Here is a 26,967-nt window from a genome sequence, read left to right as displayed (position 1 = left end):
ATCTGAACTTTCCCCATTGTGGTTTCAATATATTGTGGGCTGGCATAAGAAATTAAATGGGAATTTGGGGGGAGTTTTGCAAAAGTCGCAGACATCACAGAGTCTATGACCAAATACTTAACCCAGACTTTACAACAAGGTACTGTAAACGCCCCATAAAGGAAAAGAAAAAATTCAGATTTCTTCTCTGGCACAAAGGGAGGGCCAAAAAATTTTATGCTGGCTTTCTAGATCACCGGGGTGTCATACACCTAATCCCTATGATGTGGGAGGGATTCCATGTGAAGGACATTCAATGTCTTTTGACATTCCAGAAATGCTCTCCTTTCTCACTTCTCCCTCTTAGAATTTCTAACTCCTTTCAGTTCTCAGTTCAAATACCATCTCTTTCAAGAGACTTTTCCCTAATCCCTTTGTATGGCTCCTATATTTATCTGGATCCAGTGTTGTATCCCCCAGGAGAACAGAAGTTCCTGGAGGACAGGAACTGCCTCACTTTTGCTTTTGTATCTTAAATCCTGGCAGAGTTTCTGGAACACAGTTGACACTTAATAAATGCTCCATTAATTGACTGGTAGCAAGTGTAAGAACACAGTTGGCACTTAATAAATGCTCCATTGACTGACTGATAGCAGGAACTTAATAGATATTTGCTAAACTGAGCCAGGATCCCACACGGTACCATTCATGAATGAGTAGAGTAGAATGCTACAATGTTGGGAGATATTTCACATTTGATGAGGAAAAGAAGGAAGAATGCCGGCACTAGTGGCCACATGACATTGAGTATTCCTCTGACATCCATTTGAGGATGCCTCTATGGAACGTAAGCATGTACCTCAAAGTTAAATCTATCTACTTTGCCTTTAAGCAAGTGTTTGGGAGGATGCTTCCTGGAATATTCTGCTAGACCTTCCCAGATAAAAGGTGGGGAGACATGGCTAGAGAGCAGTTTATCTTCTTCTTTCTTTAGGGGAGTATCCCATGATTTTTAAAGGGGGTATCCTTTGATTTTATGGGGTGTCCTATGATTTTAGGGGGGTATCCTTTGATTCCATCAGGACTGGGGCAGAAATTCCCTTCTGTATGGGATGTAGAGTAGTATGGGACTCATTTGGGACAAAGTAAAACAATTCATCATCTTATACAATAATCCTTACAATTTCTTTTTTACATCTTAAATGTCCTTTGACTGCAATCACTTATTTGACTTGATTTGCTGCTACCGCCACATGATTTTGACTCACATTCTTTACTTCTTCACCATAAAACCACACATCCCATTGGAATTAAGCATCTCTTTGATGAACAGTCCATTTTCCCAAGTCTAGACTTGATTATAGTTCAGAGGATTTCAACGGAATTTCAGATCAGGTAAATTTCTCAGGACTTTTTATCTTTAAAAATACTCCAGCCATATTTATCTCTATGTCTTAGATAATTTTTTTTACCTTTCCTGATATGTGGCATGGTATGAGATTGTGTAATAGTATTCTATCTCCATTTGAGAATTTTTATAACACCAGAAGAATTCTGTCTCAATTGGGACAAAACTTCCAGGTCCATTAGGAATCAAAAAAATTCTTCTCAAATATTTCTTTTTGAATGAATCTTTAACAGTCTAAATGAAAATGCCCAGATCTTACAGGTTCAGCAGGATTTTTTTTCCTAACAATTGTTTTGTATAGTCTTGGTATGGTCTACTTCTGCTTGGCTTCAGAAGGCAGAATTAGGAGCATCTGGCAGATGTTGCCACAAGGCAGATTTCCCAACAACATAACGAAGTACTCCCAAACCATGATTGCTTCCTGAAAGGCTTGTAGGTTTTCCCTCTCTTTTAATTCTTCAAGAAGGCAGATGACCACTTCTTGATGATGTTCAAGAGGAGATTTTGTTTGGGTCTGCTTGGATTAGATGACCTCTGAGATTCCTTTCAGCTCAAAGTTTATAAGATTTGAGGGTTTTTTTTTTTTAATTTACATTTACCCTGAATAGCTTTCTCTTTTCTCCATGACTAAATCTTTCCCTCCTTCCTCATTCATGCAGACTAAATCAGCACCATCATGAAGAGTGTGGAACCCCGGAATATAGGTGAGGATTGGGGGCCCTCTGAGAGCAGAGACTTAACCTCAGATGTTCTCTGCCATTTCCTAAGGCCAGCTGCACATAAATGGATGGTTCAAGAGTAGGGATGTTAGACTAACTAATGGAGCCTTGGGGCTTTCAGCAGCCTTAGGGTTGGGCATCATGCCTCAGTGGATAAGAGACCAAAGAGCAACACAGCCCCAGTCCCCAGATCCAATCACTGCCATCTGTCACTGATTAATGACATATCTTCCATCAGTTAATAACCACTGTTAGAATCAAGCTGGTGGGACCAGATTGGACTAGTTTGCTTAGTGTAGGGATTAAGGACCAAACACACATCTTTCCAGCCTCTTGCTCCGATCCAAATCACCTTTCTTTCTGACTTTTCTCTCTTACTATTATTATTAGCAACAACAATGTGTATTTCTAAATCACTTTAATGTTTACAAAACACTTTTCTCACAACACTAGATTGGGGTTAATTAAGAAATGGAGATGCAGCCACACTCACCTTGAGCTGACAACAAGGTCTATTGGGTAATTATATGCAAGGCCCTAGAGAACACTATTTTGGGAATGGGGGTGGGGCAGGGATTGGAATTCATCAGTTTGGGAAGCCAACTCCTTTCTCCACTGAGGCAACTGAGCAAAGTCATTGTAAAGTAGTTGAAGAGATTTATCTAGGGCCCTGAGAAACGACTGAGGTCACATAGCCAGGATGCACCAGAGATAGACTTTGAACCCAGGACTCCAAGACCAGCATTCTATTCATGCCTCACCATGGTATGTCATGTGTCTTCTCCATCTCACTGCTAGCTCCAGGTACATACATGCTGACTTGGTGGGGGGACTGAATCCACTCCCATAGTTCACCCTTCATTTTCTTTCTTTCTTTCTTTCCTTCCTTCCTTCCTTCCTTCTTTCTTTTCTTCCTTTCAACAATCAGGGTTAAGGGATTCGCCCAAGGTCACACAGCCACTAAGTGTCTGAGGTCATATTTGAACTCAGGTCCTCCTGACTCCAGGGCCAGTGCTCTATCCACTGTACCACCTAGCTGCCCTTTCACCCTTCATTCGTGAAAAGGACCAGTGATATCATGGGGAGATGTCTTGATTTGGGCATGAACTGTATTTAAGTGAGGCAGAGTTGCATAAAATCATCGGCCTCGCTCTCTCTTCCGGAGTCATCAAAGTCCAACGGCAGCACAAAAGTCAGAATATCTGGTGATGGCCCAGGGTGCAATGGATAACCATGGAGTCTTTGATGTCTGACTAAGCTCTAAGCTAGGAGTGAGGAACCTGCAGCCTCAAGGCCACATGTGACCCTCTAGGTCCTTAAGTATGACCCTTTGACTGAATCCAAACTTTACAGAACAAATCCACTCTAAGTGTTCCATAGCACCTGCTTCAACTGCCTTCATAGCCATTGGAACAAACTGTTCTAATCTGCCCATTCCACCAGAGGAGACTTCACATGTTTGGGTAGACATCTTCCCAACTCACCTACAGGTTTGAAGCCTGTAGGTTACCCTCAACCTGTTTTAGCCTGTCTGCCAAGATGGTTTTACTGGGATGTGACCTGCTGCACATGCTATAACTTCTTAGAGTCATAGGTAAGAGTTGGGTGACAGGTAGACACCAAAGGTGGATGAGCAGCCCTGAAAAGGACGTGGCAACACCTCACACTAGAGTATACAGGAGATGAATCCCAGGAAATTCATTCATTCCAAGCTGTCAACAGGTTCAGGATGGCCCAAGGGTGTTAAGAGTCTGTGAAGTTTTATACCAAAGCAGACAAAAGGAGCTGGCATCTTTCACAAAAACACTGGTGTTCAGGTTTGCGGATAAGGCTATGCACAGGCATTGACAGAATTCCTTTGGACTCAGAAGCAATATTCATGCATGTACGTTAATGTGTCATGCAAGCAATCTTTAACTGTACATCCCTTGTCCTGAGCTCCCTATGAATGAAGAGACCTGCTCTAATAAGCCTATATTACAAATTTATTATTATCAAATGAGATCATATGTATAAAGCATTTTGCAGATATTAAAAGAAATAGATAAATGTTACCTATTATTATTATTTTGCAGACAAGGAAGCTGAGGACTATGGAGGCCAGGTGACTTGCCCACAGTAGCAGAGGAGGTAAGTAGCATCACTGAGGCTCAAATCCTGGTCTCCTCTCTTCAAATTCCATGTTCTTTCTCTCTTAATTCTAGTGCCTTCCCTTTGTTCATTATTTCCTCCTTATCCTACATGTAGCTTGTTGGTATATTTTTGTTTGCATGTTGTCTCCCTCAAATGGATTGTGAGCTCTTTGGGGCCAGACAGGCAGTAGTGGATACAGCGCCAGGTCTGGAGTCAGAAAGACTCCCCTTCATGCGTTCAAATCCTAGCTGTGTGACCTTGGGCAAGTCACTTCACTCTGCCTGTCTCAGTTTCTTCAGCTGTCAAATAAGCTAGAGAAGAAAATGGCAAACTACTCCATTATCTCTGCCAAGAAAACCCCAAATGGGGTCACAAAGAGTTGGACATGATTAAAACAACCAAATAATTCTTAAAAACTTTTCTTGATGTCAAGACTCTGCAATTTCCACAACTGAAAAATGACCCAGTAACAGCTATCTTTTATTTAGCACAATGCCTGACACACAGTAGGTGCTTAATGCATGCTTATTGACTGACTGCCCCTTGTTGTTCCAGTTATCCAGACCCAGCTTCACAGAATATCAGAGACCATCCATTTCAACCAATAAGATTCTCCCTTTCATCATATCTGATAAGCGGGTCTCCAGCATTTGCTTCCCTTCAAGGAAAAAGGAACTATCTCCTCCCTGAGGCAGCCCAAATATTGACTGAGACACTCAGGGTCATCATTGTCTTTGGCCACAGTGACTTATCGATTCAGCCTTCACACTGTCCCTCAAACCAGTTCTACAGACCCTCTTTTTCAGACCCTGATTAGCTCTTTCTAGGATTCCTACAAAAGTATCTCTGGCAGATTAAAATATTACTTTGATCTCACTTCCTAGTTCAAAAGCCATTATTAATAGCTTCCCCATAGCCTAGAGCAAGGCAGCCAGGTGATACTGCAATAGATAGAGTGCCAGGCCTGGACTCAGGAAGACTCAACTTTGCTAGGCTTGGAATCAGGAAGACTCATCTTCCTGAGTTCAAATCTGACCTCAGACATTTACAAGCTGTGTGACCCTGGTTAGGTCACTTGACTCTATCTGCCTCAGTTTCCCCATCTGTCAAATAAGCTGAAGAAGGAAATGGCAAACTACTCCAGCATCTCTGCCAAGAAAACCTCAAATGGAGTCACGGAGTGTCCCACAAGACTGAAAAAAGAAAAGACTTAAAATAGCCTAGAGGATAACTTCCAAATTCCTTAGCCTAATATGCAAGATCTTGCATAATTGGACCTTGCCTACCTACACAGACTTTGCTCCCTATACCTCTATATAAATTACTCTGGCCAAACTTGTTTTCTCCAGAAAGAGTAATCAAAGTGATGCTTCAATTATATCCATTAGGTAGCTCATATGACTGCACTTACTTATCAGCCTTTCTCCTTCTGGGACACCCTTCCCTTACCACCACATCCCATTAAGTGTAATCTTCCCTCACTCAGAGGAGGAGCTCTGTGAGAACAGAGATTGTCTCACTTTGTATCCCCAGAATTCGGCACCGTGTCTGGCACACATAACAAATGCTGCAGTCATCATGCCTGCATACTACAGGAGAAATAGCATAGCATTAATGACAAGGGCTCTGGGTTTGGAGTCAGGGGACCTGGATTCAAACTCTAGCTCTAAGCTATGTGACTGTGGGTAAGGCCCTTCCAGTCTCTGGGTCTTGGATTTCTTATGCATAGCAAACTTTGATGCTAGAATTATTACTGGACCTTAGAGATCCAACTTTTTCTTTCTTTCTTTCTTTTTTTGAGGCAGTTGGAGTCACATAGCTAGTGTCTGAGGCCAGATTTGAACTCATGTCCTCCTGACTCCAGGGCCAACCCTTTCATTTCATAGAGGAGGCCTCCAAAGGCAGCCCCAGGAGCTCCTTGTACTCCACCTCACTGTTATCCAAAAGAAAGGATGACTCCTTCTAGAGTGATACCCTTCCCCACCCCCAAGCACCCAAATCTCAGCAGGGAAGATGTGTTTTCCTACTTGGCTAAAGGTTTCCCAGAGTCAACCTCCAAAGCCACACTGGTTACCCAACCCACAAACTGGGATGATGTTTGGCATAACCAGACAGCAGCATTTCAGCTTGCTGCCATCCCAGCCTCCTTGTGGTGGGTTCTCTGGGAAAGGAATTATATTTCACAGCCTGGTACAATTCTGCCCAGCATCCAAGTGAAAGAGGCTGACTGGGAATGAGTTAAGAGAACCACTGGGAATGTGGCAAGCTTCCTAAGTAAGACTCCTGGGGCAAGAAAGAGAGAGCGCACTGTGGTCTGAAATAAGAGCAAAGAGGAGAGTCAGGAGGGAGCAGTGAGGAAAAGGAGGGCGGGGGTGAGAGGACCACAGACTCTGCAATAAGGAACAGCAAAGATCTGTTTACAGGAAACAAGGCCAGGGAGAAGAGCCCGACAAACAAAACATGTCTAGTCTTCAGCTGAATGTCTGCAGTGGGAACCAGAGAGCAGAAGGGACCATTTCAGTACCAAAATCTTAAGCCTGGCCTTGTTTGGGCCTCCCCTCTTCCCTCTGCCTGATGAGGGGCCAAAGCCAACGCAACACCTGGAAAGGTCTGTCTGAAAAATAGTGCCTGATTTCCCTCTATTATGTTAACATTCTCTCTTTTACCTCAGGACGGGACTGTGAGCTTCTTCATGAGGGCAGGGGCTGTGTCTTATCCAATCCAGTGCATCAGTAGTTGGAGCTGGGTACAGAGGGAATGTTAGGTTTCTTTACCAAAAGGGTTGCTCCCCTCAGTGATGGCTTTGGGGGTACATACAGAGTGCTGGGCCTGGAGTCGGGAAGAACTTCATGAGTTCAGATCTGACCTTAGACACTTACTAGCTGGGTGACCCTGAGCAAGTCACTTCATCTTATTTACCTCAGTTTCCTCATCTATAAAATGAGTTGGAGAAGGAAATGGCAAACCATTCCAGTATCTCGGCCAAGAAAACCCCAAATGGAGTCACGAAGAGTCTGACATAACTGAACAACAACATTCTTTGAAAGAACAAAAGTCTTAACCCCCATTTACAAAGGCAGCGGCCATTCTTATTGAAACATCCTGCTTCTCCCCTGTGCCTAGCACAGTGCTCTCTGTATACCTAGGAAATAATTCATAAATACTGAGGAAATTTAATCAGTCCACTTCACAAATGCCTATCCCATGGAATGGAATTTTCTAGCCCTAAAAATATATACAATTAATAAAAGTGATCAAAAAAGCATCCTTCTTTGCATATTCCCAGAATGCACTGTGAAGCTATCTATCTCTCTCCACTTCCTAGTCCAGAGGCTCTTAAACTTTTTTGTGTGTGTTCTGGACCCCTTTGGCAAAAAAAAAAAAAAAAAAAAAAAAAAAAAAAAAAAAAAAGAGCTAAGCAAATGGTCCCCTTCCTTAGAACAATGTTTTTAATATACATTATATTTAATATAAAATACAGAGGATTACAAAGGAAAACAATTATGTTGAAATCTATTTACTGAAATAGTTTTTAAAAGCCAAGTTCATAGACCCCTACATCCAGGTTATCCTGCCCCTATTTGGATACTTCCAGTGACAAGAAGCTCACTACACATCAAGGCAGCCTATTTTATTGTTAGATCCTAGAATTATTAGAAAGTCAATCGTTACACTGAGTTAAAATCTGCCTCCCCATTGTTCCCGATTCTATCCACTGGGACCTAGCAGAATAAGCATGACTGTCCCTGAAATATCTAAACATACATGTTCAATCCAGTGTTTCTCCTCTTCAGCCCTGGCCCCAGACTTCTCTTCTCCAAGCTTAAACACCTCCAGCTGCTTTGACTTCTCTGAATGGAAGAGTGTCAAGGGAGGGGACAGAAGAGATCATTGCCTCATAGATTTTGAATTGGAAGGAATCCTAGAAATCATCAATTCCAACCTCCTCCTTTTACAGAGGAGGAAACTAAGACACAAAAGGGGTAAAGTGACTTGTCCAAGGTCACTAAGCTGGAAAGGTCTGAGGCAGGATTCAAACTCAGATCTTCCTGACTCCAAATTCAGTGTTCTAGCACAGTTCAAGTTCCTATGGTATGATGTAGTGGAAAGAACATTAGCCTTACTCTTGGAAAGCCTGGGTTCTAGGTTCTTAACCTTTAAGTTTTATTTTCTTTATCTGTAAAATGGAGATAAATAACAATTTACTCTACCTTACTTTGGGGGTAGACAGGAAAGTGCATGGTAAACCTTATAGAGTGTATTATCCCAGCCTGGACCATCCTAACAGGGGTAGTGAGCATCAGGAAAACAAAGGACTTTGCATTTCAGGATGACCTGAGCTTAGAGATCCACCAAGGCTGGTATCCTAGAGACCAGATGATATAAAACAGCATTTGTAGCAGCAACCTAAAAGCAAATGAAGGGTAGTTGGTGGGATCAAAGCCAGTGCAAAGGCTCAGAGAATTTTAAAAATCAGAAAGGACCTCACAGACTTTCTAGTCTTTTTTACAGATGAGGAAACTGAGGCCCAGTGGAGTGACTTGCTGAAGATGATGCAGTAAGTAGTCCTGTGACTCCAAATCCCTAGGAAGTCCATAAGGATTTGTAATGGGGAATGGATCCTTAGCTCACCCACGACATTCAGTAAGTGTTGGATATATTGGCAATCAGGGGTAGGGGACACAAGATACCATTCACCAGAAGAGAAAAGGAGTTTTAAGAATCTGAGAAAGTGATAATCTTCCTTCCTCAATCCAAAAACATTAAAAGCTTTTCTCTATCAAAGCTCAAGTCTACCTGTGGTAAGACTGAAGAAGATACCCCCATCCCCTCAGCTCTGCTCTTCTTAATCTATAAACATTTATTAATCACCTGCTATGTGCTAGGCACTCTGCTAAGCACTGGGGATACAAAATGAGCTCAGGGAACTTACAATCTAATGGCTGAGTCAACATGTAAACAAATTTACACAAACAAGGTATGTGTGCATGGATATATGTGTATATGGTATGCATATATATGTACACACACATATATGTATGTATAAAATAGGAAATTATTAACAGAGGAGGGCCCAAACACTTTACTATGTTGGGCTCAAAGGTCACCTTATGGACTGTGGCAAAGGGGTGACAGATGGGAAGCCTGAATTACTGGCCTCCCCCAGCCAAACTATTATATCACCAAAGGGTTAGAGTTAGAGAGGAAAGGGAGCTTAGAAATCACCTACCTCCTCAATTTACAGAAGAAAAAACTGAGGCCCAGAGAAATATGGAGATTTGTCCAAGGTCCACCATAGATGGCTGGGTTGGGTTTGGAACGTAGGAGAAAAAAACATGTGGAATAGGTTGTAGAAATGAGACAATATCACGGTCTAATGGAAAAGAGTACTTTCTTAGGGGTCTAAAGACTTGGGTTCAAGTTCTGATTCTGCCACTGACTAACTGGGTGACCCTGGTGATATCATTTAAGACCATAGATTACAAGGTAGAAGTGACTTCAGAGACGAACTAGTCCAATCTCTTCATTTTACAGATGGAGAAACTAGAATAAACTTGTTCCCAGGGTCAAGTGAGGTAGCAAGCAGCAGAACCAGGATTCTAACCCTGAAACTGTCTCTGGATCCAGAGACCCTCCCACTGTACCGCAATGGTTTTTTATAAAAAAACAACAAAAAGTAAAAAACAAAATAAAACCCCAAAACTTCTCTGTGCCTCAGTTTCCACATCTGTAAAATGAGGATAATAAATGATACCTTCATAACCTGCCTCACAGGGTTCTGAGGATTAAACTCATTAGGAATAGATAAGCTTAACATTATAGAGTTTTATAGAAATGGATTAATTTGATCATTTATCAATGAAGGAAATATGTCTTGGAAGAGGAAAACTGTCTGGGAGGTCTCCTGATGCTTATATAGAAGGCAGATATAAGAATGAAGCAACATGAACCTAATCAATGGGATCCATCCTCCACAGAGCTGCCCAGATCATCCCCCTAAAGTACAGGTCTGGCCACTTCACTCCCGGGTTCATGACAATCTTCAATAGCTCTCTATGGCCCTTAGGATAAAACTACAAATTTCTCAGTTTCAAACTTAAAGCCTTAGTTCTCTTTCCAGACTTATTTCACATTATTCCTCCTTCTCCCCAACAAGCAGTGTTATTGGTCCCTGAATTCAGAATTCCTTCTTTCACCTCCAAACCTTTGTATGCGTATGGAATGCCATCCCCTCCTTACTTCTACTTTGTAGGAAACTTAGTTTTCTTCAGAGTCCAGTTAAGGGCCACCTCCCATTGGAAGCCTTTTCCAATTCTCCTGGCTGCTTGTGCTTTCTCCTGCCCAAAATTATACTGTATTTACAAACCTGTTTAAATGTTCCTTTGAGGGCAGGGATCTGGTCTGGCTATCCCTAGCCCTCAGCACCAGATCTCTCCCCTAGAAGGAGCTTAATAAATGTATGAATTGGATTAATTTGTTTATGCAAAACCCCAGGGAACGTACTTTCCAGGATTCCTACTAAACACAGTTTCAGGACAGGCCATTTCCAAGGAAATGATCATGAGCAACAGGTTGGTTATAGAAAAGCAAGGGGAATTGCTCCTATTTGCCTCCTTTCCTGGAGAAGGTACCCTTTGATGGGGACTTCAGTGAGCCAGATCTTGCCAAGGAACTGAAGACCTGAGCCCACAATGAGAGGCCTTGTGGTGGCTAAATGAGCACAGAGCTTACAGGCTATATGAGTTTCTTCATCTGTAAAATATACTTCCAGCCTCACAGAATGGTCTATGAATGCTAAAGCAAAGCATGCAGTCAATGTGAGCTTTTATTCAATCAACCAAATGACAAGCATTCGCTAAGCCTTCCTGCCAGGCACTGGAGATCACAATCAATCACTCGATATTTACTAAGCACCTACTAAGTGCCAGGCACTGTGCTGAGAAAGATAAAGCAGTTCCTGCCTTCTAAGACTTTACATGGCAGGGCAGGGAGGAAGACAATATGCAAACAACTACATACAGAGTGACTTGATCCCAAAGGGATCATATAAAAGGGAAAAGGACCTACATGTACAAAAATATTTAGAACAAAGAATTGGAAATAGAGGGGACATCCACCCATTGGGGAATGACTGAACAAGTTGTAGTATATGAATGTAAAGGAATATTATTGTTCCATAAGAAAGGAGGCGCAGGTGGATTTCAGAAAAGCCTGGAAAGACTTACACGAACTGATGCTGAGTGAAACGAGCAGAACCAGGAGAACGTCATACACAGTAACAACAACGTTGTGGGCTGACCAACTTTGATAGACTTCGCTCTCCTCAACGTTGTGGGCTGACCAACTTTGATAGACTTCGCTCTCCTCAACGTTGTGGGCTGACCAACTTTGATAGACTTCACTCTCCTCAGCTATGCAATGATCCAAGACAACTCCAAAAGACTTATGATGGAAACTGCTATCCGCGTCCAGAGAAAGAACTAGAGTCGGAATGCAGATCGAAGGATACTATTTTCTCTTTTTTTTTTGCTCTTTCTTGTGGTTTTTCCCTTTTGTTCTGATTCTTCTCTCACAAGCAGACTAATGTGGAAATATGTTTAAGCTGATTGCACATGTACAGTCTATATCAGATTGCATACTGTCTAGTGGAGAGGGGAAAGGAGGGGGGAAATTGAGACCTCAAAATCTTATAACAGTGAATGTTGAAAACTGAAAATAAATATACAAGGTAACTTGATAATCTCAGAGAGAAGGCACTAGCAGGGAGGATGATTGTGAAGCTTTTTTCTCAGATGATGGGATTTTAACTTCATATGTCTAATCCTATTCTTGTCTTCTCAATAGGTGGGGGATGGAGGGAAGGAGAGAATTTGGAAGTGGAAATTAAAATAAAAATGGAAGATGAGATTTTAGCTGAGAGTTTGAGGGAAGCTAGGAAAAGGGAGAAGGGAATGCTGAAAGTTAGTAGACTTTGTAGGAATGGGGAACAGCCAGTGAAAAGGCAACTGAAATTCAGAGGATGAGAGCCAGACATAAAAATCACAAAGCCTATGTTGGAATCCCTGATCTGATAAACTACTACTGTGTGATCTATTGTCAAGACGCACTTTATTTCTCCAGGCCTCAGTTTCCTCATTTGTGAAATGGGATACCAACTATCTTACAGTTTTGCTGTGAGACAAGTGCTTTGTAACAATTAAAGCATTATGAAACTGTGAATTGTTCTAACTTGAGCCAAATGAGATTACGTATGCGAGAGCATGAGTCCAGACTCAGAGGCCCTGGGGTCATAGATGTCCATACACAAACCAGGACTAAATAATGGCTATCCTTGGCCCCAGGCAGCCGTCCCATGAGCACCGTGGAGAATGAGCTGGGCTGGGAGGAGGTGTGGTTTGGAATGTGAATTCTCTTACTAGCAATGTGACCCTGGGCAAATAAGCTCATCTTTTTTTTTTCCCTGTAAACAATATTTTATTTTTTCCAATTACATGTAAAGACAGTTTTCAACATCCATTTTTTATAAGATTTTGAGTTCCAAATTTTTTCTCCCTCTCTCCCACCCATCCTCCCTTCCCTAGATGGCAAGCAATCTGATATAGGTAACACATTATATACGTATATACATTATATATGTGACATAAATTAAGCACATTTCCACATTAGTTATGTTGCAAAAGAAACAGAAAAAATGGAAAAACCACCAAAAAAACAAAAAAAGTAAAAAGAATATGTTTTGATCTGCATTCAGATTCCATAGTTCTTTCTCAGGATATGGATATCAGCTCATTTTTTTGTGCCTCATTTTCCTTGTCTGTAAAATCGGGGCTTGGCATGACTCTAGAGCAAAGATGTCAAACATATCCTGCACCCAACACTCCCAAAGTGTGGTTGAACTACATAAAAAAGATAATTGGGGAACATTTTAAACAAAAATCAATTAAAATGCAATACAACATAGATAATGTTAATATATGGTTTTCTGTGGCCAGCAGAGATCCTTATATAGGGTTTATTGACCCCCTTTCTAATTGAGTTGGACACCTTCTAAGCTAGAGGACTGATACTGAAATATGCATCCTTCCATCTCTTAACAGAGAGGAGACAGACTAAAAGATGAAGAAAGAGGCATACTTTTGGGGATACAGATTTATTTTCCTTCACTATACTAAAAAAAAAGAAGTTTGGGCTTGGGTTTTGGTTTTGTTTTTTGATGGGGGGGGAGGAGAAGAGATAGAATTAGAGGACCAAAAGGATGGTAATGATAGAGAAGTTAAATACAAGAAATAATAAGAATGACAGTGAAGCATTCATAAGGTGGTAAGAGGCTCAGAAGGAAACACTGGCAAAAAGAACAGCTCTAGGATTAATGAGCTGAATGTGTCAAATACTTAAAAAACCCCCACTGAGGCTTCATGGTTTCATGCACAGTCCTCCTTTTCTGTTCTTTGTACATGGAAATACTCATGTTTCCTGGGGTTTATCAACTTCAGAATAAGGAGAGACAGAGAAAGAGAGAGACAGAATCACAGAGACAGACAGACAGACAGAGACAGAGTCAGAGAGAGAGAGTGTGAGTTGGACTAAAGCTAGGGTTCTTAATCTATTTTTGTGTTATGGACCACTTTGGTAGACTGGTAAAGTCCATGGATTCCTTCTCAGACTAATGGTTTTAAATAATTGAAAGAAATGCTAAATTTCAATTAGAAGCCAGTGAAAATGAAACTATACTTTCCTATGCATCTGAATTCATGATCCCCTAAAAATCTATCCATGAGCTCCCATATGGTCTCCAGGTTAAGGATGTCTGGACTAAATGGTCTCTGAGGTTCCTGCCAGTTCTAGGTCTATGATCCTAAATAAAATACCTTACAAGCTTTAAAACACTAGAAATATTAAATACTATTAATCCACTCCCCCCCCCGCCCCCCAAGTATAACACTATAATATATCCTAGGGACAAGACATCCTGAAGGACTTCCTGACAAAGGTACTAAGGGACAATTTGGGGGCCCCAACAACCTGGTTGTCCTCACCCACGTTAACCTCAGAAGGGCAAGGCTGAGATTCCCAAACTCTGTAGCTTCCTGGAGTGACTGTTTATAAGTCTGTCATCCAGGAATTTATTTCATCCCCTTTTAAGCCTACTCATCTTCAGTATGAACCTTCGTTCGAGGGAACAGGTTCACAGCAGGGAGTAACCCCAGGAATGTCCCAGTGATGAGATCACATAGGGCAAGAGACAACAGGTTGGGTGAAAACTTCAAAGACTCGGAGCAACATCTTTGACAGGTCAGGGTGATGAGTCAGCAGTTAATGTACAGGATAAAAGAGCTGAGTGATCTTTAAATCAGCTTGGCTGAGGCAAAACCCCCTTAGCAGAAACCAAAGCCAATCAAGGTTGCCCTCAGCTTCCTGACAACAAAACTAAGAAGGCACTGGAACTGACTGCTTAATAACATTGGCACATGGGATAATCAGGAAAATCTATTTCCTAGAAAAAGAGAACACAGAACTTTAGAGCTGGACAGCTCTTTGGAAAATATTAGCTGAACTGGATAAAGGCCTTGGTTGAGCAGGTGTTCTAACCTGCGGTCACTGAACATATATACATACATACATATACATGCACACACATATATACATATATACACACACATATATGTGTATATATACATATATGGAGATATGAAGGTACATATAGGCATATATGTAGGTATGTATATATATACATATATATATATAAAAATTGTGTTTCAATATAATTGGTTTCCTCCAGAGTCCTACATATTTTATTTTATGAATTTAAAATATTATTCTGAGAAGGGGGGCCCAGGCTTCCTGAGTCAGCCAAAGGAAGTCATGTCACAAAAAAGGTTAAGAAACCTGTGCCCCTCTCTTAGAAGGTAAAACTTTTATAGCTGGAAGTGCCAGGAGGGTGGTTGGAACAAATAATGTTAAAGACTAGAGGGATTTTTCAAACAAAGAAGGTTAGAGTTTTAAGGGATTTAAAGGGACCATTTATTTCAATTTCCTCATTTTAGAGAGGAAGAAATTTCGGCCTAGTCAGTCAGTCAACAAGCATTTATTAAGCACTACGTTGAGTACTGTGATAAGTAAACACTGGGGATCCAGAGAAGGTATCAGGAATTAAGGGAGGTGCCCAAAGTTTTGCAAAGTAAGTCAGGGTTGGGGTGAAGGGGCTGCCTTGGGAGTCAGGTCTCCTATCCAGTCATCTTTCCACAACATTACAATGTCTCCTTAGGCCAGAGGGAGGGAACCTTTGGCCTCAAGGCCACACATGACCCTCTAGGTCCTCAAGGGCAACTAGGTGGGCATGGTAGTCAGGAAGACCCATCTTCCTAATTCAAATCCTGCTTCAGATACTTACTAGCTGTGTGACCTTAATGCTGTGTGACAACTCACTTAATGCTGTTTGCCTCAGTTTCCTCATCTGCCAAATGAGCTGGAGAAGGAAATGGCAAATCACTCCAGTATCTCTGCCAAGAAAAACCCAAATGGAGTCAGGAAGAGTCGGACACAATGGAAACAACTGAACAACACTGAAGGCACTTACTGCTTACAAGAGCATATAATAGGTGCTATTCTGGGAGGGGAGATGTAATAAAGATGACATTAGAACTGTATCCTGTTGTACCTCAAGCCAACTAGGCTTCATGGAAGCATACCATTGAGATAGAGGGCCAGGGAAAGTTGTGACCTCATTATGTAAAAAAGAACAGAAGAACCCAAAGATCTGGAAAAAGTTCTGCCACCTAAAGCTATTTCTCAGTTTTTAACACCTCTTGGAGATGCACAGAAGCATCCTGGCCTGGTGGACAGAGAGTCTATCTCAGAGTCAAGAATACCTAATTCAGAGTCTTGCCTCTGGCAAATTCTAGCTAGGTACAAAGGCAGATCACTTACCCTTTCAATGTTCCTAGGCAATTCTCTTGAAAACAAGTTGCTGGTCCTCGTGGTGGAGGGAATTTCCACAGTGGAAACTCCCTCTCTAGTTCACCTCTCCAGAAACATTCAAAAGGCTGACATGCTGGAATATTCCAATCCACAAACCCAGTTCCCTCCTTTCTCCCTTCCTTACTGTGCCCAGCCTAAGCAAATCAAGTTAGCATAGCAAAGCCAAAAGGAAGGCAGATGGTGAAAGATTGTTTACCCTGAAGTATCAGTATTTGTCAGGCTCCATCACTGTTTTCAAAACAATAATTACTCAAAGGCAATCCCAACTATCAGTGCTAGGCTCCAAATTATAATTAGCCAGGCTGTCACACTATTAGTGGTCTCTCAGTGCCAGCCAGAAAGGGGGAAGTTTGAGTGACTGCACCCCATGAAATATCAACAAGCCACATCCACACTGTGACAATTAGGGCTTGGGTATCTCTCCTGGTAGGCTGGACACAAGACAATAAAAAACACACCAGTCCTCAAAGGCAAGAGCCTTCTGTCTTTGATGGTACCCAAGGCGGAGATCCCTTCCTTTGAGATACGTTCACCACCACCCCCCCCAACGTTGAAGATGCAACCCACAAGCATTTGTTAACTTCCTGCTATGAGCAAGGCAGTATCTGCAATGGGGAAGTGCCCAGAATGGAGATGAATTAATTTTTCAATTAATTTTGAATCCTGGAGGCTCCATTGGGTCTTTTTGTATTTCTGCCATCCAAATAACTCTGTGTTTAGGTACACAGTCAAAAGCCACTCCTTGCTGAGACAGTGCGTGCTGGATGTACTGAGCTGGGGCAGCTGGAATTGGCAAAGCTTCAGCAGATTTCTCCAGGGCTTCTCTTTAATGGGGGAGACAAAAATGAGTAAAAATCGACCTTGCTCTCAAAGACATACAGCCTTATGTGGAGAGGGAAGATACGAAATATAAATGGATAAATAAATATAGGATAGACAAGGGAGAAAGCCCTAATTAGGGGGAAAATCAGAAGAGGTTTCCTATTGGCTCTGGACCTTGAGCTGAGTGCTGAAGGAAAGTAAAGAGTCTAAGAGTCTGCCATTGGAAGAGGAATGAATTGGCAGCCTGATGTGCTTGCCTGGGCATTTAGATTCAGCAAGCATTCATGAAGTCTTAGGAGGGCCAGATACATAGTGGTTAGAGCTGGCTTCAGAGTCAAGAAGACCAGGGGTTAAGGTATGGTTGTGTGATCAAGGACAGATCACCTAAACTCTCAGGACCTCAGATGATCCTCTAAGACTATAAATTACAGATCAGTTGCTCGTCTGCATTAGCAGACTCAGTTTCCTCATCTAGAGTCCCCTATGCCGATGAAGTCAGTCAACAAGCATTTAATAAGAATTTATTAGGCATCAGGCACAAACCCTGGGGATATAAAGAAGGCAATACCCTGGTCCCTGTCCTTAAAGAGCTCACATTTCAGTGGGGGAATGACAAATTTTATATACAAGATATGTAGAGTGCAAATGGGGGGAAAACATCACAGATCTGGTCAAAATAGGGGGAAGGAAAAGAAGTATAATAAATAAAATAGTAATTTTAATAACAAAATAAATAAATAAATGATGAATTAATAAATAATTAATAATAGGCACCTACTCTATACCTGGCACTGCCCTAAGTCATTTACAAATATGATCTCATTAGATATTTACAGCAATCCTGGGAGGTTAGTGCTATTATTATGTCCATTTTATACAGAAGGAAACTGAGGCAAATTAAGTGATTTGCCTACTGGGGTCAATAATGAGGTCAGATTTGAACTCAGGTCTTCCTGACTCCAGGTCCACTGGATCATGTAGTTGCCTCTAATACAAAATGAAAAAGTCACTGCTTTCAAGGAGTTTATCAGCTATGTGCCTTGGATTCTAGTCTCAGCTCTGCCATTTAACTCCATGGTCCTTTTGAATCATTTCTTCTGAAGGGGACTCAGTTTCTTTTTCTGTAAAATGCAGGGGTTGGATCAGATCTCTAAGGTCTTTTCAAGAAGACAGAATGTCAATTTTAGGAAAAGTCAGCAGGTCACTTTGGCGGGAATCTAGGTATATGAAAGGGAGAAGAAAAATTATACTAGTCTAGGAAACTCCCAATTGAGATAATTCCCACTGCTGATGCAGGTCAGGCCCTTTTCTGCAGATTAACTGTCTTAAAGAGTTTCCTAGAGCAATGAGAGATGTGTCACTGTGTCAGTCAACAGACACTTATTAGTGATTACTATGTACCAGGTTAGGTGACTTCTCAGGGATCACAGAGCCTGGAGTGCCAGTCAACACTTGAACCCAGGTCTATCTGGCTTTAAGACACTGTCCATGACACCATGCTGACTCTCATGTGATGAGAAATGGGAAGAAAGAGGGAAATGGGAAGTAAGTGTTCTCATTCTGTCTCACTCTTATCCGTCTCCTGATCGCCTTTACCTCAAAGGTCAATCGCTCAAGCCCAGGGCAGTGTTCCCAGTCAAATTATTTAGAAAACTGCTAAGTGAAATTGGCCTCAAACCCCAATTCTCCAAGGGTTGATGCAAAGAAACCCCATTTCCTACCTAAGACCAAACATCTGAATAGTCTCAAGGACCTTTGCTTGTTTTACTGATGAGACAAGGAGCCTAGGGCAATGCCCATGTTCCATTTTGGGACTGAGTTTCATTTTTTTTAATGAAAAGAAGTTGGACAGGTTGGTCTTTTAGGTCCATCTCCATTTAAAGGATATTCACCTTCTTGCTTTCTTCCACATCGAGGGATTCAAAGGAATGAAAGCAAGGATCATTTTAGGTCATCTCCCTCACTCTATGATGAGAAAGCGGAGGCAGGACCAGAAAATGACTTGCTTCTGATCACACAAATCACAAGCCACATAGGATGGATCTGAAACCAAATCCTCTAGCTTGAAATCTAGCTCTCTTTCTAACTGACCATGTTGTTGCTGATGAACGAGCACTGATTTTGGCTGCTGCTATCCACCTCGGAGCCTTCAATAGGGTCTACTCATGTTTGTGGGATCAAGGGGTTTCTGCCATCCCACCGGAGTCAAGATGGTGTTGTAGAAAAAGCCCTTGGCTCTATTTAGGAGATGTAGGCTGGAATCCTCTCTCTGACACTTAGCTGGGCAATCCAGAGCAAGTCTTCGGATCATAGTTCCAGAGCTAGAATGGCTTTCAGAGGCCAACCCTTCCATTTTATAGATGAGGGAAACTGAGGCAGTGGTCAGATGACTTAAGATCACACAGCTAGTATCTGAGGCCATTTTTCACTTAAGTCTTGCTGACTGTGTGTCCATTACTCTAACTACCTAACTAGTACTACCTAACTGTCAAGGACAGGGACTGTTTAATTTTTTTGCCTTTGTATCTCTCCTTCCTTAAAAATTAAGCTTAATATACATTTTTTGTTGCTGTTGTTTGCTTGTGTCTGACTCTTCATTGACGCCATTTGGAGTTTCCTTGGCAAAGATACTGGGATGGTTCACCACTTCCTTTTCCAGCTCATTTTGCAGTTAAGGAAACCAAAGCAAACGGGCTCGCCCAGGGTCACACAGCTAGTAAGAGTCTGGGGATGGATTTGAACTCAGGAAGATGAGTCTTCTTGACTGCTATCCACTGAATCAACTAGCTACCCTAATATGCATTTACTAGTTTGAAATTCTAAGAGAAGGGGATTAATAATTAGTAATCTCAAATGTGGCTGATATGAAAAAATGTCTATTTTGCTTATTATTTGTTTCATGACTTTAAAAAAAATCTATTTAATTATAACTCATTTGAGCAGAGACAACATTGCATTTAATGATTGCATTTGATAATTCAAATCCTTCCTCGGATACTGTGTAGCCTGGGATAAATCTTACAACTGCTCTGGGCCCCTGTCTGTAAAGATCCATTAGTAAATGAGGAGGCAGCCTAGCCCTAGACCTCTAGCTCAGCAATCCTCAACCCTAATGCTAAATTCCTTGACCAAAGCACTAGAGTGTGCAGGAGGATAAAGTTAAAAATTGTTAAAGCTAATCCACCAAGGGGAGAAATAAGCATTTGTTGAATGGAATAATCAAATATGAAGCTAACAGGGGATCAATGGAAAACCCAGCAGAGACCCTTTGGCTCAAATCCCAAGCTCACCCTACAAGATAACTAACCCCTTTCCCAGGCGCCCACACCCAGCTATTTCAGAAGTCTCAGAATCTTTGTCCCCCTTTCCAGACAATCCTGGAACTTCCCATTGGAGCTAAGGTCCAAGAGCTCGAGGAAGTGGGAAGTCCAGGTTTCACTTCCACTCAATTTTCTACTCAAAGGCAAGCCTGACCTCAATTGCTGGGAGTTACTGGAGGTTGAGGAAGAAGATAAAATGATCATTTTTAGGGTTATTGTAAAACAAAAGAGATGCAAGATTCACCTCCACAGACCTGGGTTTCTACACCCAGCTTAGGACACACATTATCTGTGCGACCCTGTACAAAGGTCTCAACCTGTCAGTGCCCCCATGCAACTGGAAGGTCACAAGTTTCCGAGGAGGTAAGTCTCCTTATTGATGGTAGGAATTTTCCTATCAAGAACTCTCTACACCAATTTAATCCAAAAAACAAACAGCCTCACATTTCTATAGCTTTTAAGACTTACAAAGCACTTCCTCTCCAACAACTAACCCTGGGAGGTTGGTAGCATAGATGATATATTGTCCCCATTTTACAGATGAGGAAGGTACGGCTCTGAGAGTTTTGTAGCTTCAAAGATCTCAAGATGTAGAAGAAGTGGGAAAATTGGAACACTAGTGCAAAGCTGTGAATTGATCCAACCATTCTGGAAAGGGCTATAAAACTATGCGTGTTCTTTGATCCAGCAATACCCTACTACTAGGTCTGTATCCCAAAGAGATCGTAAAAATGGGAAAAGGACCCATGTATACAAAAATATTTATATCAGTTCTTTCTGTGGTGGCCAAAAACTGAAAATTGAGGGAATGCCCATCCATTGGGGAATGGCTGAACAAGTTGTGGTATATGAATGTAATGGATTACTATTGTGCTATAAGAAATGATGAGCAAGCAGATTTCAGGAAAACCTAGAAAGACTTACATAAACCAGTGCTGAGTGAAATAAACAGACACAGGAAAACATTGTACATAATAACAGCAATGTTGTGAGATGACCAACTTTGACAGGCTTAGCTCTTCTTAGCAATGCAATGATCTAAGACAATTCCAAAAGACTCATGATGGAAAATGTCATCCACGTCCAGAGGAAGAACTATGAATTTAGATGGAAGCATATTATTTTCTTTCATTTTTGGTTTTTCTTTCTCATGGTTTTTCCCTTTTGTTCTGATTCTTCTTTCACAACATGACTAATGTGGAAACGTGTTTAACAGGATTGTACATGTATAACCTATATCAGATTGCATGCTGTCTTAGGAAGGGGGAAAATATAAAATTTAAAATCTTATAAAGGCAAATGCTGAAAACTAAAAATAAATTAATTAATTAAAAAATATTTCAAGCTGGAAGGGAGCTCAAAATTGTTTAGTCCAAGTCCATTTCTCCAGAGGAGAAAAATGAGGCTCAGAGAGGGAAACTAATTTGTCCAGGTTCACACAGTTAATAAGGAACTAGGGTCTAGTCCCCTGGTTTCAAATTGAGGGCTTTCTTATCACCATCCTGCCTGCCAGGAGTAGTTAGAATTCAATAAACATTTATCAAGCACCTACTATGTTCTAGGCACTATGCTATAAGCATTGGAAGTTGGAAGTCAGAAAATAGTGGAGACTGTTGGAAGAGTTGCGCTAAGTCCCAGTGTGGTTTAAAGTAGGAATGAAGTCTAAGATACTGCACAGAGTGCCCAGGGGAACTTGGAGAAGGTATAGACTGTTATTGGCAACAGCAAGGCAAGCACTGGGAAGGACCTGGACTCGAGGAGCTGGAGGGCAGAACCAAGGAGGCTCCAAAAGATCCTTCGTAGCTACATCTGTTACTACTCTGACAAATGTCCACACCTAAGCCATGTTATAGCCATCAATATCCAACCCCAAGGACTCGTAAATTTGTCTCTCTACCAATGCAAACCATGAGCCTCTTTTAACATAGGTGTCTCTGAGAGCAGCTGCAGCTGGAAATCTTGCCACCCTGCACCCAACCATGGGCTGAGGCTTTTCAAACTTAGCTAGGTTGGTCATTTGGGTGACAGACAGGCATGCACCAACACAATGCCAGTCCCACATTCAAAGCCTTTGGAGGTCAGTGGGACCTGTCAGATCTTGGACATAAACATTGTCCCTGAGAGCCCAGGGCTGCTTACAAGTCACCTTGAAGCCATCAGAGAACTTTACATACTCAGAACAGCTCCTGGATTAAGTTAATCAACTGTCATCCCACTTTATAAATGAGAAAACCAGCTTTCAGAGAGATTAAGTCACTAGCTTCAGTGATTCAGTGTCAGAGTTGAAATTCACACCAAGGGTCTCCTGAATCCAAGATGGGGGAGGAAGGGTGGTTTATGGTCTTCAGTCAGAGGACCAAGTTTCGAATTCTACCCCTGAGGTATGTTATCCTTTTGACCCTCAGCAACTCCCTTACTTTACCTTGAAGGAAAAGGGAAGCAATTTGCCCAAAGTGAGAATCACAGCTTCAGGTAAATGTGTCCATAGGGGTCCTCTAGTACATCCCTTTTATTTTAGATAGAGAGAAACTGAGACCAAGGTGGGGGGGGTGTGTAGTGATTGGACCAAGGCCCCACAAGTAATGAGTGGGCAGAGGAAGGGCTCAACTCTCCTTCCTTTTATTTCCAAGTGAGCATTCTTTCCACTGGCCCTGCCTCTGGGGACTTGACTCTGACAGGCAGTAAATGTTAATCTGCCGGGTAGTTCTCCAACTGGTAGCTTTGTCCTTTTAAAGCAACTCCCCTGTCGCTGTTCTCTCACACTAGAAATAAAACATATCCAGATCCATGAGCAGTCTGCTTCTCCCACTCAGAAGCCCTTTATCAACAGGAGAGCAATAGCTGTAGGAGGATGGGCAGGAGAGACCTTGTTAAAGAAGGGTTAGTTAGAGGATCACGAAAGTTTCTTCCAAGCCTAATTCTGTGATCAGTTGAGGATATCAGCTGCACCATGTTCAAACAGTGTTACTTTCCCTTTCCCTCCAAACCTTCCATCCTTGTCTTATTACACATGACTCCCCTTCCAAAGCTCTTGAGTCCGACCTGCTTGCCTTGCATACCACACTCCATTACTTATCCCAGACCTTTGGCTTTGGACTAACTGTCTCTCATGCCTCGAAACTTCTCCCTCTTCTGCCTTTTAGAATTCCTCTCTTCCTTCAAGACCACTCAAGCGCCATCTTCTTCATCTGTCCTGATGCCCCTGCTTCCTAGAACTCTCTCTACCTTATATGTATTTTGCATGGACATATTTGTGGACATTGTTTCCCTCAATAGAAAGGAAATTTCTTGAGAGCAGTAATGGCTTTATTTTTGTTTAAACACAGTCCTGGGGCACATGCAAACCTGTTATACTACACAGACTGTTCAGTTGTTTCAGTCCTGTCTGACTCTCCATGACCCCATCTGGGGTTTTCTTGGCAAAGATACTGGAGTGGTTGCTATTTCCTTCTCCGGCTCTTTTCACACATGGGGAAACTGAAGCAAAGAGGGTAAGGTTCTGAGCTTAGATTGGAACTCATTTCTTTCTGACTCCAGGCCCTCTATCTACCGTACCACCTAACTGCTGTCCTGCTATAAGGACTATATTTTAAGAATGCCTCAAAGAACTGAGCGACACTGATTGACACGTTACACTCTTCGCGCCCATACACCAGGCAGAGATAGTGGGAAGCAAATGTTTATTTTGTGGTAAAATGATATTTTCTCGGATCAAATGATACACTTGGTCCTTCTTACTCTCAAGAGATGCCTGTTGATTGATTTTTTCAGGTCCATGGTTTATCTATGATTGGTCATTTCATCTCAAAAAGAAGAGGTCATATATCTAGAGCAGGAAGGCCTCTTCATCTACTTCAACCCAATCATTTGAGAGATGAGAAAACTGAGGACCAGGAAGGTTAAGTGACTTACCCGATATTACACAGTAAATATTTTGAGCCCAAATCCTCTGACTACAGCTCCAGAATTCCTTTCACTGTACCATGTTTCCTCATAGATCCCAGCTCCAACATTTACTAGCTATGCAAGACTAGACAAATCCCTTTACCTCTGTACCTCAGTTTCCTTATCTGAAAAACTGGGACAAAAATAATAATTGAGCAGCTATTTACACTACTCACCAAGTGGTTATAAGGAAAGCATTTGGCAAACCTGAAAGCAATGTGTCATTATGGAGCCAATGGGTCTGTGAAGATCAATGGAGGAAATCCCCAGCATCCCTTTCTTTTTTACCTTCTCCTTGTTACTCCTGTCATGGGCTTGATAACTCTCCTTTCCTACTTCACATACTCTCCTCCCAAGAAAGGGTTCAGTAGCAGTCATTTACATTTTAGTATAGGTCAGACCCAGAGAACAGAATCCTAGAATTTCAGAGCTTCAATGGATTGGTTACTTCACAGGATCCTAGAAACAGGAACATTAAAGGCTATCTTATCTAACCTTCCCTTTTTCCAGATGAGAAAACAGAAGCCCAAAGAGGGTAGTGCCATGGTCACACAGGGCAAAAGTGGAAAAGTCAGGATTCAAATTCAGCTCTTATGACTCCAGTGTAAGTATTCTTTGTAATGTCCCACACAGTCTCCTCCAGCCTTAGAAAGTTTCTTGTTTGGGTGGGATCCAGTAATCTTTAAGATTATGAAATGAAATGAAAAATATTTGTCCTCTGTTCAAGAAACTTCAATCAAATGCAAGCATGTGACTGAGGTATTTGGAGATGGGTAGGACCCTTATCAATGCCCCCCTCCCCCCACCCCCACCCTATTTTCACTGGGATCTTAGAGTCACAGATGTGAAGCTGCAAGGAACTCCAGAGATCCTCCAGAGATCCTAAGTTGGCATCATACTCAAGCAGAAACGAGGCCCCCTAATCTTGTACAGAAGGAGCCCTCTAGTCCACATACTGACAGTTTTAAAATATATTTAACTATCTTTTGTTGGATTTTTCTTTTGTTAAATATTTCCCCATCACATTTTCATCCAGTTTGAGTGCACCTGGGATGCAGGCCACACTCAGGCTTCAACTTTTATGTTGTCTGATCTCATCCAACCGCTCACTTTACAGATGAGGAAACTGAGGTCCAGGGAAGTTAACTCACTTGCCCAAGGGCACAAAGGTAGTCAATGACAGTGTCCTAACCCAGGTCTTCTGACTACAAATCCAAAATTCGTTCATTGGACGGTTGGTCTCCCTCCCAATCTTACATCATGTAATCCTTTTTTTTTTTTTAAACAGTCTCAGAAGTGAAAGAATTCTTGGTGTCCTGGAAGTAACTATTGAAAGACTTAGGAATTACTAAAAGGGAAACTAAAGATACTGTTGGCAAGCTATTAGAAGAAAATGTCCAAAAGACGGGTCAAGTGGGAAATCCCTCCTTCCTGCTTCTCTGTCTCCGACTTGAGGCTACACCCACTAAACTAACCAGGCAGAGTTCACTTGGCTCAGACTCACATGGCCTGAAAAAATCTTAGATCCAGCCTTCAAAGAAATCACTTGTGGGCTAAACACATTTGTATAAGAATAAAACTGGAAAGCAGACCCATTAGAATTATGACAGTTCAGCATGGAGGAGGTCAGTGACCAAGGGCAGGGAAACCAACCACTTGGGAACTGGTTACAGCACTCCACAGAATCACTTTTGGATGCTTTTCTAAAAAAGTCAGAGACTGAATCTTTGCCATTTCTTTAACTCTGGCCATGACCACTGAGAAATATCTTCCCCTTAAAGTGGCTTCTATGTTTAATTTTTTCATAAGGGTGAGTTTCAGACCATTTGGAGAGAGGTCCCTTTCTTCCATGTGTAGAACTGCAGAAAGTGCATTAAACTTGGAGTCAAAGGCCCTGAGTTCAAATCCTGACTGTTACTTACTACCTGTAGGGCCCTGGGGAGGACCACCTGTCTGGTCCTCAGTTTCTTCAGCTGTAAACTGATGGGAATTAGGTTAACATAATAAGTGCAATTCCAAAGCATGGTGAGTGTTATTCTAAACTACTACAGGAGTGTAGAGCCCCTTCATAGTTTCGGACTAGGACTCACCATGCTGTCTTTGAAGAATGAGGTGGCTGGGTAGATAGAGTACCAGGTCTGGAGTCAAAAAGACTTTTCCTGAGATCAAATCTGGCCTCGACCCTGGACAAGTCACTTAACCTTGTTTGCCTCAGTTTCCTCACCTGAAAATAAGCTGAAGAAAGAAATGGTAAACCACTCCAGTATCTTTGCTAAAAAAAAAACCAAAACCAGTCCAAATGAGGTCAGGGAGAATTGGCCAGGACTGAACAACAATAATAAAAAGGCTAGATGAGACCTCCAAGGAGTCTTTCATTTCTAAATGTATGTTCTAATATTATCCCCTTAAATGAACATATCTCCGAATTTCACACACACAGAATTAGATGAGGTCATGGCAATTTCCTCATTTTGCTCAAGAGTAACTTGTCCAAGATTACGTTAGTAGGAGAGTCAGATTTGAACCTCTGACTCCAAATTCACTTTGCCAGAGATGACCCAGAGAGGAGTCCAGTCTGCTGGCAAAGCATCTCTCTGCCCAGTCCTTTACAACTGGAAGCACTTGAGAGGGTTTTGAAGACTGCCACCTGTGAAAACATGAT

General features: G+C 41.8%; 1 protein-coding gene across 4 annotated transcripts in view; it reads right to left on the bottom strand.

The window, feature by feature from the left end:
• The window catches only part of TMEM51 (transmembrane protein 51), a 70,637-nt gene that overhangs the window by 41,804 nt on the left and 1,866 nt on the right, over positions 1-26,967 (bottom strand). For 2 of the 4 annotated variants that reach the window (XM_072608939.1, XM_072608940.1), the window contains exon 2: positions 26,396-26,540. The exons of the other annotated variants lie outside the window; for them this stretch is intronic. The gene's annotated coding sequence lies outside the window, so the exon portion shown is untranslated. The remainder of the gene's footprint in view (positions 1-26,395; positions 26,541-26,967) is intronic. 4 annotated transcript variants of the gene reach the window in all.

Source organism: Notamacropus eugenii, chromosome 5 (genome assembly GCF_028372415.1).
Source record: "Notamacropus eugenii isolate mMacEug1 chromosome 5, mMacEug1.pri_v2, whole genome shotgun sequence".
In the NCBI taxonomy this organism is placed as follows: Eukaryota; Metazoa; Chordata; class Mammalia; order Diprotodontia; family Macropodidae; genus Notamacropus; species Notamacropus eugenii.
The sequence above is the reverse complement of the archived record's forward strand: the minus strand, read 5'-3'. Positions and strand labels throughout refer to the sequence as shown.